The 16,602-nt window shown below is 38.3% G+C and overlaps 1 non-coding gene and 1 pseudogene across 1 annotated transcript; both read left to right on the top strand.

Moving 5' to 3' along the window:
* The first annotated feature begins 13,670 nt into the window (after nucleotides 1-13,670).
* On the top strand, nucleotides 13,671-15,473 carry LOC147525644 (18S ribosomal RNA; annotated as a pseudogene).
* Nucleotides 15,474-15,723: 250 nt separating this feature from the next.
* Nucleotides 15,724-15,879, top strand: LOC147525643 (5.8S ribosomal RNA). The gene has a single exon (XR_015206095.1). It is a non-coding gene; the product is annotated as a 5.8S ribosomal RNA (ribosomal RNA).
* The last annotated feature ends 723 nt before the right edge of the window (nucleotides 15,880-16,602 follow it).

Raw genomic sequence — 16,602 nt, 5'->3', positions numbered from 1 at the left:
TATATATATGGTTTTATTTCTATACAAAGGAGATTAATGTGAATAACACTGGATGTCCAGAAGAGTCACCATCTAAATTCTTAGGCATCTGTCATGTCGGTTCTGGAGCGAACCCAATCCAGCCAGACTGTGGCTTCACCTTTATGTATTATGGGTTTAGGGGCAAGACGGTATCATCTTGGACCGTGCGCGCTACATTATAATAATATTGCCCTTATTACATACGGCTATCCTCAAACCGCCCCAAAGGGAACTCAAAGTAACCAATTCTAGGGGTTGGCCTAGTGGAATCCATTGCCCGTACGTGTTCCAAGTAGGCAACATCCGAGGTTGAACACGAATCTCTACGTGCACAGCTTAATGCAAGGGGAATTTTAAAAGACAACAATATATACATATCTAAAAGGTGAGTCTTTTAACGTCAGATCCTCAAGACGATTCGAGTCTTTTAACGTCAGATCCTCAAGACGTTTGTGAGTCTTTTAATGTCAGATCCTCAAGACGATTCCTAACCCGTGGGAGAAATGGCGTGGCGGCGAAGTTTATCTTGCGCAACTGGTGTCAGACAAAAGTATACCTTATACCAACTAGTATTGGATAGGAAGTCTAGACCTGGATAGAAAGGTGTTTGACAATGCATACACCACCCCATCCTTCGCACACATTGTTTATGAGCAAAAGTACTACGGCCATTACCTATTCGTGATGAGTGAGACTTACACCAAATGATTAGCTGATGTTCGCGCGGCAGAAAGTAGAAAAGGGAAGAAAATGAAGGAGAAGAAATTTTCTGTCCAGGTCTTGACTTCCTATCCAATACTAGCCGGTATAAGGTATACTTTTGTCTGACACCAGCTGAGTAGGATAAACTTCGTCGCCGCGCCATTTCTCCCATGGGTTGGGAATTGTCTTGAGGATCTGATGTTAAAAGACTCGCAAACGTCTTGAGAATCTGACGTTAAAAGACTCGATTCATCTTGAGGATCTGACGTTAACAGACTCACCTTGTATATATGTATATATTGTTGTCTTTTAAAATTCCCCTTGCATTAAGTTGTGCACAAAGAGATTCGTGTTCAACCTCGGATGTTACCTACTTAGGACACGTACGGGCAATGGATTCCACCAAGTGAACCCCTAGAATTGTTTACTTTGAGTTCCGTTTGGGGCTGTTTGAGGATAGCCGAATGTAATAAGGGTAATATTATTTGACCGTAGTGCGCACAGTCCAGGATGGTATCGCCCTGCCCCTAGACCCATAATACATAAAGGTGAAGCTACAGTTTGGCTGTATTTGGTTCGCTCTAGAGCTGACATGACAGTTGCCTAAGAGTTTAGATGGTGGTATCTTTCATCACACGTCTTCTGCATCTCCAATAATGGCACCACCAAAGATCATCCCTGAACAATCATTCCAGGCTTTGTTAGATTCTCCTACATATAGACTTCATTACAGGGACCTCATCACCCAAGTCGGTTGGACCTCCTTCATTCTGCACCTTGAGCAGACATACTCTCCAGGTTTAGTGGCTTATTTTTATGATAATATGAAGGATACAACAACACTTAATAATGCCCGTGGTTTCTTTTTGAACGGATTCGCAATCCCTATGGGTAACACCAGACATCTCTTTTACGAGCCAACAGTTGTTATGACTTTGGACCTTCCCTATCACCAGCCAACCCCCACCATTCAATACATCATACAAAATTCCTTTAATCACTACTTTTGGGAAGATTTCGCCTGAATCTATGGCGATGGCCTCACCCAAGTCATCGAACGTGAGGAACCTGGATGATGGCCGGACAAAACAATTCCCTTAGCAAGCATGACAATGAATGTCGGGACTACCATGCTATTTATCCTTCTGAAATAATGGGAGATTGGCATTTTTCCACTACCTCCGCATCAGCTTGCAAGACTTTTCATGCTCTCGCTCAACAACATACCTTCTTCGACATCACGAACCTCGTAACTGAGAACCTGAAGAGGGCTCATCTTTTTCGACACCAGTATATCACCTTGCCCGTTACTGCATGCCGGATAATGAGGGCATTCTTCCCATAGTTTTCGGCCACTTTTTATGACTGGGTACGAGTAGATTCTATATGTCCGGTGAATAGGATTATTCGTTCTTTGAGATTTTGGGTCTGGCGTCGGCGCTCTTCAAGGTACCTGAGGTATGTTCATTGCTTCCCTAAAGACAAAGACATGATAGCTCATTTGGACACTTCTAAAAAGAGAAAGTGGAGCAAAGATTGGCAGACCATGATAAACTGGCGTGACGCCAAGGAATGGCACTTCGATAGAGATGAAGCTAGAATGGACATACTAGATAAAAGATAAAATAGATTTCTATCCTAATGAAATAATTATTTATAATAGGAATAAGAAAGCTATTGGATTATACTTTTAGATAAAGTTCTACTATCAATTATCATGAAATAACGGGAGTCAGAATTTGTTCCATTCCTAGTTTCTTAGACATAATAATTTCTCTTAATTAAACAATCCTACAATATCAATGAGAGCAATAATTTAATTATACTACTATGGTGAAATTAACTAATTTAGATATTCTAACTTATACTATGACAATTTAATACTAAGATGTGAATGAGAAGAAAGGTATTAGGGGGATTTGAAATCCACTTTGATTAATTCTTAATATGCTAGTATAGAGTTGTTGCAATCCTAATCTTTCTATTTTCACATAAAGGTTAGGTCTTTTTAGTCCCTAATTATTCATGACAATCTGTTAAGACACCACCTCACCAGACAGATAGCTAGAGCTCTACGCGCATCACACACCTATGCGCCCTAAGAGTTTATTTTAAGTAAATTACTATTTAAAGAATATTGTTGAATATTGTTTCTGCTTATAGTAGGAAACTGTTAGGGTTTGGACCTATATAAAGGTCGTAGGATTGTTCTTTAAAGCTAGCAATTGAATTCATATTATAGAAAAAGGTAGTTTTAGTCTCTAATTAAAAGACTATTGGTAGCTAATCTCTAATCAAAGGATCAATTCGATCTAATATTTAGACTCAAGAGCTGAGTCTCATCATCTTGGTAACAGAGCCAGTCGATTTCTCTATTTTTTTTTTCTTCTTCACCATGACGATAAAAGAACTTGAGGAGATTACAGGAAGACATGTGGATACCCTCGCCACCCACACCACCACACTCGGCAATCACACCACCCTCCTCAACGATCTCACCACAAACATGCAGTGCCTGCTTGATAGGGTTGATAATCCTAATCCTATTCCGCATAACCCTCATCAACGACTTCAACAGCAGAACAATATCCAGGGACGACCACCTCGCTTGGATTTTCCCCGCTTTGAAGGAGAGGAACCTGAAGGATGGGTTTTTCAAGTGGAACAGTTTTTTAGTTTGAATCCTATACCTCCTGCGCAACAGGTCACCATGACCTCTATTCATCTCCGTGGAGAAGCAATCGCTTGGTACAGGTGGTTCCATAATTCGATGGGAGATTTAACGTGGAATCAATTTTCTAGGGCCTTTTGTAAATGATTCAGTTCGAGAAAAAATCTGGATCCTATGAGTGCAATATCTAAATTGGTGCAAACAGGTACAATCTCTGCCTATATCTCACAATTTGAAACAATGGTTAACTTGGTTCTAGATTTACAAGAGGCTCACCAAGTCAGTCTGTTCCTTTCGGGACTAAGAACTGATATACAGGCAGGAGTCCGTCTTCTAACACCTACAAGTTTGTCCCATGCTTTTGAGTTAACATTGTGTCAAGAGGACGCAATAGAGGCTACTAAGTCGTTCCATGCAACAATCAATCCCTATCGCCAATATACCAAATGATAGGGTTATATACTAAAAGCATTACTTTTGTATTAACTCTAATTCTTTATATTTTGAATGAGAATCATATGGGCAAATGTTATGCATATTATATATGTTATTAGTTATATGCATGTGTCTAATACTTTATGTTGTAGATGATATGGTGTGAACACACAGGAGATCATATCATCAGTACCTTATAAAGTATAAGTAATCGTTCACAACCTAGATAGATTTAGACAAACCATTAGTACGGTTGTAGTATAATTTGGTATTAGTCTATCTTGACTATAGGATTACACTAGTACACTTTGTGCGTATTGAATAGGACCAAGTGAGGTTGTTTCTCCTTATACTGACTATATAAGAGAACAAATGCCTCTGTTATTATGGATGTTTGTCCTCCTAATCTGGATATAATAATGGGCACTTACATGCATTGTACATTGCTTTAAATCATCAATGAGTGAGATTCATTTGTGAATCAACAAACTCGATGGATTGAGTAATGACATTGTATGTAAGGTGTGCTGTTGATTATAGAAGGAATCCGTGTCCCACAAGAAGTCGGGTTGATGATGTCCCCTTGAGGAGCTCAAAAAGATTATCATGTAAACCCTGAAGGTGGATTTATTCCGACATGACAATGAGGTTGAGTGGTACTACTCAAGGACATAAGAAGTTGATTAATGTAGTTGTCAGTAACTTGACTTAATCAATGGACATTCGATATCTTAAACACGGGGAGATCAACGAGCATATAATATGGAGCCCATAAACGCTGACACGTAATTTGGGATTAGGGCGGTAGTGCAACAATGACTTTTAGTGGAATAAGCCATTTGTTGACGGACTTGGGCCATGTGTTCGAGGCGAACATGGGAAGCCTAAGCCCGTCAGGAGGCCCAACCCTAATTTCTCCTCATGGTCCCTGTTGTAGCCTATAAATAGAATACTCTTTCTTTCTGGCCGAAATTCACTATTCACTGGTTCTGAAAAAGAGGCAAAAAAAAAGTAGATCTGAATTCGTTTATGATCTTGAGAGAAAGAAGGGGATTGGATTATAGCTAGCATCTTAGTTAAATGGCCCTCCAAACATTGTTTGGTATATAGATGTTTCACTATAGCTAGCATCTTAGTTAAATGGCCATCCAAACATTGTTTGGGTAAGGCACATAAAAATGGTTTTAGTATTCTTTTCTTCTCTTTTTCTTTTTGGTTCAGGCCATATTCCGTATATTTGCTTTTGATGGACTTCAAATATAAGTCATGAGAGGAGTTACTGAATTCTTTGGGAAAATGGATCTTTGAACAATTTTGATTTAATAAGGTACTATTCGTATCTAATGTCATTATGTTCTTTAAATTTTTTATATGAAGTAACTAATCATGTTTTAGTATCACTTGCATCATCACTATTAACCCTCTTCTCAATGTTCTCATGGCTTGCCATGTCCGTTCTGGACCTATTGTGAATCAAAGCATACCATTCACTGATTAAATTCTTTGGTGATGCAGGAAGATTCAATTCACTTTGGGGATAATGAGAAGTGTGGAGCAAGGGCAAGGTTGCATATTGATTTTAAGAGCAGTGAATTCAACAGCCATAGCTGAAGAGTGATATATAGGGCTGCCTTTAGATATTTCTTTTTATACTATGTTGGCGTTTAGTATGTTTGTTTTTCATTATGAACTACAGTAACTACTATCACAATGCAGCTCATTGCATAAAACTATGTACACCTTTCAGTTGAAGAGTTGTAGTGCAACGTTCGACAAGTGCTATTTTCGTTATGGCTCCATTCTTATGGATCTATAACTTTCCGACAACTCATTTTTATACCAAAAATTTGGTTATCTGCAAAGTTCAAACATAAAAGAAGAATCAGTCTTTATATATACTTGAGGCCTACGGGCGAGGAATATTTTTTTTAAGTAGGATATATAAAATGTGAATTTCTTTAAATATTAATTTGCATGTCCGTAGGTCAATGAGATTGGAGAACTATATGTCTTTGATACCAATTAAATTTATTATATATATAGCTTTTTCAGATTTCTTTTTATGATTCCATGTGTATTCTTTTTTGTAGATCTATTGATCGGAGGAAGTAAATTTTCCCTTTATAGTTAATTGCTTATGTTTTAAGTAATCTGATCTTAACTTTTCAATCTACAGTTGAACTTGAGATTTTTCGCTAAAGGACACTTTATGCACAATCAACATGTCAATAAATCACAAGGGAAATGTATTTTTTTACCTACACAGGAGGAGGGTCAAAGAAATCAATATTCTACTAGGAACTCAAAGTAGTGGAGATGGGACTCGATATATGTGTGCAACCAAGCATCAATAAATTCTCCGTCTGTTCAAACTCTCTTAGGAAAATTTAAATTCTCAAAAGTTCAGGAGGTGAATATTTATTCATGGTTTGATTTTTTTGGCAAGCAACGCAACTAAACCTCAGCTATTCTTCATCAGGTATTCATGCTTTTCATGTCTCCAATAATGTTATGCCTTTCTTTGCCTTCTTCTTCATGACTATTTTTTTTTCTCCACGAGTACTCAATCCATTACTTATAATATTTTTGTAAAAAACCGATCTTTGCATTGCTAACTTGAGATGGTTGAACTGTATGCATTCCTACTTCTTTTGATATGCCATATATATATATAGTCATTCTCTAAAAAGTAGCTACTTAAGTTAACTTTAAAATAAGTACGTAAGTAAAACTTCACCTACAAAATGAATTCAAACCTATTTTTTTGTGGATATGATATACTCAATATTAAGATCATCTCTATAAAATTTTAGCTCATTTGGAAACCTCTACCATTGGCAAAAAATGATTACAAAAACTCAACATTTCTGGACTGTTAGATTTCTTTTTAAAGATGCCAACAATGTTTATATATGTTAGAGGTTTCCAAATGAGTTGAAATTTTGGGAAGATAATCATTATGGTGAGTGCTTCATAACCACGAAAAAATAGATTTGAATTCATTTTGTATGTGAAGTTTTACGTATGTACTTATTTTACGTTAACTTAAGTAGCTACTTTTTAGGGAATTACTGTATATAAAAATATATACATATTTTTATTTTTATTTATTTTTTATTTTTTCAAATTACTACATTGCTACTAGCTTGCTACTATATGTTACTTGAAATTTAATATGTAAATGGTTGAGCTGTCTTAATCTTAGCGGAATGAGTGTATATGAACGTGCATACCGATCTTGATTCATGTAAAGGGTGGTATTAGATGAAGACCAATATATGGACGATGCTATATAACATGTCTATTTTTATATAGATCTTGATTTCTTGATGATAGTATATAGAGAATTAGAGATCTACTCATCATATAGATAGATAGTTACAGAAAAAGTCAAACTTAAAGTGTTATTTTACTATTAAATTTTAACATTCATAACTTGATTGCTCTAGCTTTTGAATTTTGACACGCATGACTCGGTGTTATGAATTTGTAGGTTTCATTGCATTGTTGTAAAGATGAAGAAATATTGCAAACTTTCATTTTTATTTGAAAGTGCAATTCGTGGTTATGGTGGAGACAAACACTAAGGGGGCGTTTGGCAGAAAAACTATAAAGCTAGAAAGGAGAAAGCCATTACAATTGGAAACTCTATCTGCGTAGAGAAAGAAGATCGGGGACTGATGGGTTGACGTCTGATTTGCTTTGGCTGTTGGATAAGCCCAAGATAGGAAGCAGGAACCAAAGTCTATCTAGAAAGCAAGAGTTTTGAGTTTATGAAACTCTACCCAACCTAATTTAAAGGGCAATTCAACCTCCCGCTCTTCCATTCTCTTCGTTATTGGCCTAAAGTTTAAGCTTTTATCTTTTTGGCTTTGTGGCTTTCTATCCAAATGCCCCCTAAGCACAACAATAAACTTGAGTGCATTATATCAAACATGGTGAGGCTATGTGAGACACAAATCATCGTGTTTTAATATTTTCTCAAATTTGTTTGAAATTAACATGTGTTTGAGAACTAATGTAAATAATACCATTGTTAATGCACTTAAGTTGCAAAATCTTCAAGCAATCTTACTGTCATTTTGATTTTTTCCAACATGATATTTCTTCTTATATTTTTCTTTCACACATTCATTTCATTCCTTATTATGTTTATTTTAATTGTGAATATATAATGCAGTTTGATTATAAAAGAGATAAAAGAAATACTAGCAAGTTTCATTGTATATAAGTGTGTGTAGCAATGGCAACCAAATAGTTTGAGAGGAATAATGATACTACACCATTTGAGAAGCATAGACCATTGGAGTTGTTGTCAGGAAAGAGTGTTCGAGCATGATGTTCAAGGAAATTTTAAAAATGAAGACTAAGCCATCTTAATCCCTGCTTGAATGGTTTGAAAGGAAGTGTTGGTCGATGAATCCTCTCTCTCTGAGTGAGAAAACCTCTCATTTTGATCAAAACTTGAATCATTAAAATATTTTGGAGTTAAAATTTTTGAGACATAATAATTCAAAAAAATCAATTATAAAATATTTTAAAAAAAAATTATATAGATTGTTTCTTTTTATTCATCTCATTGATCAAACTCAAAATCTAATATGCTACTTTAGTATATTGATAGTAGATCACCTCCCTATATTAAAGCAGCTGAGGTGGACTGCCACACCCCGAATTTCAACAAAATTGGAAAAACAATATTTGATCCCGACTCTTCGATTTTCGAGGTGTGATGCACTATCAAATGCTAAAAACCCATTATCCGTTGGATTATTCCAACAATTTGAAACCAATAAAAAATTTAAAAAAAAAACAAAAGTCCTCTATATTACAAAATTTCTCAAATATGATTAAGTTACAAACTTCCCCTTAAACATCGTTTCAATTATAATTACAATTGAAAATACAAAAACATTGTCTCAACTAAAAATCTATTGCACCTCAAGGGAAAACAAAACATATTATGTAATGAGACGCTAATGCAAACCACAAGCAGCAATCAACCTTCTTCAACACTAATCTTGTCAAGACTTATCGACTATGTTCATTTTATGAACACACTCGATAAGCAAACATGCAAATCGGGTCAGCATTATAAACAATGCTGGTATGAGTAGCCATAAAATATAAATCATACTTATACATATATATACACAATCAATAAGGTAGTTAGTTCCTATACCGAGGCACCTTAAGTTCCAACGAATAATACAACATTCTTAAATACAGTAATTAAGGCAGGTAGTTCCTCCACTGAGGCGCCTTAGCTTCCAATTCAATAATAATAAGGCATTTAGTTCCTCCACCGAGGCGCCTTAGCTTCAAACCGTACTAGATCATCTAATAATAAAATAATAAAACTAAAAGTTACTCTATACTTACACTGGTGTAGGCCTAATCACAAAGTGGGTCACACCTGCATAAATAATCAATTCAACCCATCCTTCTGCAAAACCACTGTGAATGCAAAATAAATTACAATAAAACAAACATATCATATACATAATTCCAATCATCTCATTGAACCAACAAGAACAATCTCAATAACCAATTTCATAACCACAATAAATCATTTATTATTTATTTTAATGTACACTTTGATATATCATCACAATTAGTGTTTAGAGTTTCTTCAAGTGTCTCTAGAATCACGTCGTCTCTATATTTTACCTAGTTTTCCTGGTTACCACAATCGCTTCTCAACACCGAACATGTACATCCACATGCCTCCCCTCACGTAATGAACCACTCCATACGTAATTTACCTAAGCGGAATATCGCATACTAGGTAGCGCTCACACGAACGCCATTAGGTGAGTACTGCCACTATTCGGCATAAAATATCGCGCCTCGTTCTAAATTTTGCGAACGAGATAATCAAGCCACTATTCAACTACGATTGCCCTACACATGGGTCAATCAGCATCTTATATGCCCTATACATCGGCCAATCATATTACGTACGCCCTACACAAGGGCTAATCATATGAGTTGTGGTAGCTAGGTTCTAGGATTTTCATTATGTAATTTATTCAAATATCTTACAATTATATCTCGTAATCATTCCACACTTTATCATGTGCCAATAAAATATATTGCAAGAAAACACAACGTTTGGAAATATCACCATCCATCTCATAACTATTTTATTTTTTAACGTGCCAAATAAAATTATTGTACTAAACCACAATCCCTTTGGTAATATCCACAAAGACTATAATACCTCATATATGATCTCACAAATATAATAATGGAGCGTTTATATTTATTTCTAACAAAAAGTCACATTTAATAGATATCACAACATATCATATCATGTAATATAACAACAATTATAACATACCACATAATGTCACCATTGCTCCAAACATACTGCATAATATTTTTATAGCATTTCAGGAATGTCATGTCACACTGAAATCATACGTACACTTTGATTTACATTTCAAAGATTTCTAATTAATCCATCCAAACATCATTTAGCCATCAAACACGTCTTAACAATAAATAAATTTCCCAATTACAACATTTCCAATTTGTTACGTATATCACATGCTAATAAAATCTATAAATAATTTTACCCATACGAAACCAACATTTAATACATATACTGTAATCATTTGAAAATATTTAATTTATTCATGACACCATTCAAACGAAACAACCAGCAAAAATTGTCTGTTAGAACTCCTAATATATACAACTTAAAAATAACAGTTAATCACTAGGCATGCATTTTTTTTTTCTTTGTATCTCTTTTCCATTATACAACGTTAATAAGTATTATGCACTAATTAAATTCATGCAAATAAAATGTGAACCCTTATAATTAAAACAACAATTTCAAGACTAATAATTTAATATTTCAAGATACACAACATATATTTCTTTGTTTTCTAATTAATTGAATGTAATATAGATAGGAATCAACAACCAAATAATTGAAATGACTAATTAGTGAGGTCTACTCACCTTTTTGTTGTTGCCATCGAAAGAACAATTATATAAAAGAATCCACGCCAAGTAAAATCCATATCACCAAGTAATAGAAATACTCCCTTTCTTCATTATCTCTTTTTCCTTATTCCTTATTCCTTTTAATCTTCTTTTGATTTCTTTTTCTCTTTTATATATTTTTTTTCTTTTTGTTTTGTTCTAAGTGAACCCATATTCTTTAGACACAAAGAAATAAACTAAGACAAATTCCATAATTTTAAATTATTTACACATTAGTTAACTTAGCAACTAAAAACTTTCCATTACTTTCCTTTGAATAAAAGTTAACTTTCCATAACAATAGAATTCTTACCATATTATCTCACCTTAATAAAGAAATTTTCCTTTTTACCATATATCTCTATTCATAAATATAGAATATTAATCTCTATTAAAAGTACTCTCTTTATTATATACCTTATATTAACATCTATTTTGAAAACTTTCCAAATATTAAAAATCTCAACAAAAACTTAAAATTCAAAACACTAAATTCCTTTAATACAAATTTTAAAAATATTCTCTTGTTTTCCCTCCTTTCTCTTTTTAGCAATGGACTGATGTAATGGGACGGGTGGGTGTAGTATCAGAATGTGTTCTTGTTGGCATGTGAGTGGTAAATGGTACGTGCTGGTTTCCCCCCGATGATGTTATATGTGTACTAGCTTCTTCCTATTTCACAGGCAAAGTTTTAAGTGTACACAAATTGGCTAGGCGGGCACATATTGGTGTGACACAAACGAGTAGCAGCATCATGTAGCTTAAGAGTCGTGTTGTGAAATGTCTTTGAAAAGCTCTATATGTGGCCGTATGGGGGGTGTGGCCCCGAATAGATATTGGTTGCCTCTCGATGTTGGTTCCCCCCCGATGATGCCATATGTGTACTAGCTTCTTCCTATTCCACAGGCAAAGTTTTAAGCGTACACAAATTGGCTAGGCGGGCACATATTGGTGTGACACAGATGAGTAGCATCACTATATAGCTTAAGAGCCGTGTTGCGAAATGTCTTTGAAATGCTCTATATGTGGCCGTATGGGGGATATGGCCCCGGATAGATATTGGTTGCCTCTTGATGTTGGTTCCCCCCTGATGATGTTATATGTGTACTAGCTTCTTCCTATTCTACATGCAAAGTTTTAGGCGGACACATATTGGTGTGACACAAATGAGTAGTAGCATCATATAACTTAAGAGTCGTGTTGCGAAATGTCTTTGAAACGCTCTATATGTTGTAGTATGGGGGATGTGGCCCCGGATAGATATTGGTTCCTCTCGATGTTGGTTCCCCCCGATGATGTGATATGTATACTAGCTTCTTCCTATTCTGCCAACACCACCACCGCCCCAGACTAATTTTTCCCATTTTGGCTATTTTTTTGTCTGAAATCAATGATCGTTTGTCCCAAAGTCAATACCAACCCCATTTTTGCCTAATTTTGATTGATTTTGCCATAATTTTGATCGTTTGCCACATATTTTTTGGTCAATTTTGCTATAGCCATCCAAATTACAGTTGGCGCCCAACCTAAATATCCTTTTTGTCACCTCCTTCAAGCGAATTGCTTGCGACAACTGCCCTCCCAGTTAGAGTTTGGAGTGTTCCAAGACTCCCCGCTCACCTTTATTTACCATTTTTTGCCCCTTCAATAATGTTATTGGCCCCAGATTGATATTGCTTGCCTCTCGATGTTGGTTCCCCCCCGATGATGCCATATGTGTACTAGCTTCTTCCTATTCCACAGGTGAAGTTGTAAGTGTACACAAATTGGCTGGGTGGGCACATATTGGTGTGAAAAATGAGTAGTAGTATCATGTCGCTTAAGAGTCGTGTTGCGAAATGTCTTTGAAACACTCTATATGTGGCCTTATGGGGGATATGGCCCCGGATAGATATTGGTTGCCTCTCGATGTTGGATCCTCTCCCCAGATGTGTATTAGCTTCGTCCAAGCTTGTGGAACACCACAAAGAAGTGTTCCACAAGCAAAGTCCTAAGCTACATAATCTGGGTAATAGCTGGGGCTCATATGGGTGATCTATAGACGAGTAGTAGCACCATGCCCCAGATAGATATTGGTTGCCTCTCAATTTTGGATCCCCACTCCAGATGTGTATTAGCTTCTTCCAAGCCTGTGGAACAATGCAACGAAGTGTTCCACAGGCAAAGTCGTAAGCTACACAATCTGGGTCCAGCCGGGACATATATGGGTAATCGACAGACGAGTAGTAATGCGAAATATGTCTTCATGTGGGTTTCACACTAGCCATGTGTATGTGTGGCCGTCTGGGGGATCTAGTTGCTATCGCGCACAGCGAATCTCTTGGTCATCGCCTTGCTTTTCCCTTTTGTGTCTGTTCATCTGTCACTTTAGCAATAGACTGATGCAATGGGACGGGTGGGTGTAGTATCAGGATGTGTTCGTGTTGGCATATGAGTGGTAAATTGTACTTGTGTGCATGTAAGCTTCGTGCCACTGGCAGCGAACTATGTGTTGCCATTCCTCTTCATTTTCTGAAATAATGGAGTTCGGAGTTCTCCATTAAAATAGGTTGGTTGGTTCCCATGTTGCATACCGATCGTGGTAAACGTTCTCGTTAAGTAAGTCATTGCTTTCCCACTATTTTCTGAAATGGTGGGTCACAACTCGCACGTGTTGCTTGTGACTCCAACTGACAGGTTGCCCTGTTAGTATGGCTAACAAGCAATCCACATGCTCTAGGATGCAGAAAATAATTTTTGGTTGGGTTTTTCCTAGCCAGTGCATTCGTGGCCTTGAGAAATAAACAACCGTCTTCGCACTAATTGTTCTTCCATCTTTGCGTTGTCAGTGTCGCAAAAGGAATGCTACCTAGTTGATTATGCCAGTAGTCATATGCTTGTCTCAAAGATTAAGCCATGTATGTGTAAGTATGAACTAATTTAGACTGTGAAACTGTGAATGGCTCATTAAATCAATTATAGTTTGTTTGATGGTACCTACTACTCAGATAACCGTAGTAATTCTAGATAATACGTGCAACAAACCCCGACTCCTGGAAGGGACGCATTTATTAGATAAAAGGTCGACGCGGGCTATGCCCGTTGCTCTGATGATTCATGATAACTCGACGGATCGCACGGCCTTTGTGCCGGCGACGCATCATTCAAATTTCTGCCCTATCAACTTTCGATGGTAGGATAGTGGCCTACTATGGTGGTGATGGGTGATGGAGAATTAGGGTTCGATGTCATAGAGGGAGCCTGAGAAACAGCTACTACATCCAAGGAAGGTAGCAGGCGCGCAAATTACCCAATCCTGACACGAGGAGGTAGTGACAATAAATAACAATACCGGGCTCTTAGAGTCTGGTAATTAGAATAAGTACAATCTAAATCCCTAAATGAGGATCCATTGGAGGGCAAGTCTGGAGCCAGCAGCCGTGGTAATTCCAGCTCCAATAGCGTATATTTAAGTTATTGCAGTAAAAAAACTCGTATTTGGACTTTGGGTTTGGTCGACCCGGTCGCCTTTTTGTTCCGCACCAGTCGCCCCGTCCCTTTATACCGGCAATCCTCCCGTCCTTAATCGGCGAGTCGTGTGCCTCCGGTCTTTATTACTTTGAAGAAATTAGAGTGCTCAAAGCAAGCCCAAGCTCTGTATACATTAGCATGGGATAACATCATAGGACTTCGGTCCTTTTACGTTGGCCTTCGAGATCGGAGTAAAGATTAACAGGGACAGTTGGGGGCATTCATATTTCATAGTCAGAGGTGAAATTCTTGGATTTATGAAAGACGAACCACTGCGAAAGCATTTGGCAAGGATGTTTTCATTAATCAAGAACGAAAGTTGGGGGCTCGAAGACGATCAGATACCGTCCTAGTCTCAACCATAAACGATGCTGACCAGGGATCGGTGGATGTTACTTATAGGACTCCATCGACACCTTATGAGAAATCAAAGTTTTTGGGTTCTGGGGGGAGTATGGTCACAAGGCTAAAACTTAATGGAATTGACGGAAGGGCACCACCAGGAGTGCAGCCTGCGGCTTAATTTGACTTAACATGGGAAAACTTACTTGGTCCAGACATAGTAAGGATTAATAGACTTAGAGCTCTTTCTTGATTCTATAGGTGGTGATGCATGGCCATTCTTAGTTGGTGGAGCGATTTGTCTAGTTAATTCCATTAACGAACGAGACCGCTAACTAGCTACGTGTAGAATCATCTCCACGGCCAGCTTCTTAGAGGGACTATGGCCGCTTAGGCCACTGAGGTTTGAGGCAATAACAGGTCTGTGATGCCCTTAGATGTTCTGGGCTGCACGCGCACTACACTAATGTATTCAACGAGTCTATAGCCTTGGCCAACAGGCCCGGGTAATCTTTGAAAATTTCATCATGATGGGGATAGAGCATTGCAATAGTTGGTATTCAACGAGGAATTCCTAGTAAGTGTGAGTCATCAGCTCGCATTGACTACGTCCCTGCCCTTTGTACACATCGCCCCTCGCTCTTACCGATTGAATGGTCCGGTGAAGTGTTCGGATCACGGTGACGTGGGCGGTTCACCGCCGGCGACGTCGTGAGAAGTCCAATGAACCTTATCATTTAGAGAAAGGGGAAGCCGTAACAAGGTTTCCGTACGTGAACTTGCGGAAGGATCATTGTTGAAACCTACTCTGCAGAACGACCCACGAACGAGTAAACAAAACCGGTATGGGTTCGAGGCTGGGCCGTGGCCCCTAGTCGTTCCAATGCACATTGGGGAAGCCAAACTACTCAATTCTACAATGATGCAGGGTGTGTTATCCGGGCTCATTCCTGGCAAACACAAAACCCAGCGCAGTCTGCGCTAAGGAAATTCTAGCAGAAATAACATGTTGCCATCCGCTTGTGGCTCAAATCCGATACTCTAACGACTCTCGGCAACGGATATCTAGGCTCTCGCAACGATGAAGAACATACCCAAATATGATACTTGGTGTGAATTGGAGAATCCTGTGAACCATCGAGTCTTTGAACGCAAGTTGCGCCCGGGGCCTTTAGGTGGAGGTCACATATGCCTGGGCATCACGCACAACATCCCACCCCGCCACTCTTGCTGGATGGGGAGCAGAGATTGGCCCCCGGGCACCTGTTGCTCGGTCGGTTCAAATGATTGTCCTCGGCGATGAGCATCACTATCATGGTGGATTAAAGCTAAGATAAGGCAGTCTCGCCACCACAGTAGGGACATATCGACCCCCGGATGCCATTAACAACGGCGCTCACCTTGCGACCCCAGGTTAAGCGGGATTACCCGCTGAATTTAAGCATATCAATAAGTGGAGGAAAAGAAACTTACAAGGATTCCCCTAGTAACGGCGAGCGAACTGGAAAGAGCCCAGCTTGGAAATCGGGCAGCTCTGCTATCCGAATTGTAGTCTATAGAAGCGTCCTCAACGGCGGACCGGGCCCAAGTCCACTGGAAGGTGGTGACAGAGAAGGTGAGAGCCCCATCGTTCCTGGACCCTGTCGTACTGCGAGACACTATCGGGGAGTCGGGTTGCTTGGGAATGCAGCCCCAATCACTCGATTGCCGATATGCAGTAGGGGTCCTCTGGGCCCCCAAAGGCACGTGCCGTAGGCGTAGCACCCTTGGTCGATGAGCCTCATGAGTCGCCTTGAATTACAATTTCCATCGAGCAGTAGATTGAATCCTTTGCGGACGACTTAAATACGCGACGGGGTATTGTAAGTGGCAGAGTGGCCTTGATGCTATGATCCACTAAGATTCAGCCCTATGTCGCATTGATT

Source organism: Coptis chinensis, chromosome 1, assembly GCF_015680905.1.
Source record: "Coptis chinensis isolate HL-2020 chromosome 1, ASM1568090v1, whole genome shotgun sequence".
Classification (NCBI taxonomy): domain Eukaryota; kingdom Viridiplantae; phylum Streptophyta; class Magnoliopsida; order Ranunculales; family Ranunculaceae; genus Coptis; species Coptis chinensis.
The sequence above is the reverse complement of the archived record's forward strand: the minus strand, read 5'-3'. Positions and strand labels throughout refer to the sequence as shown.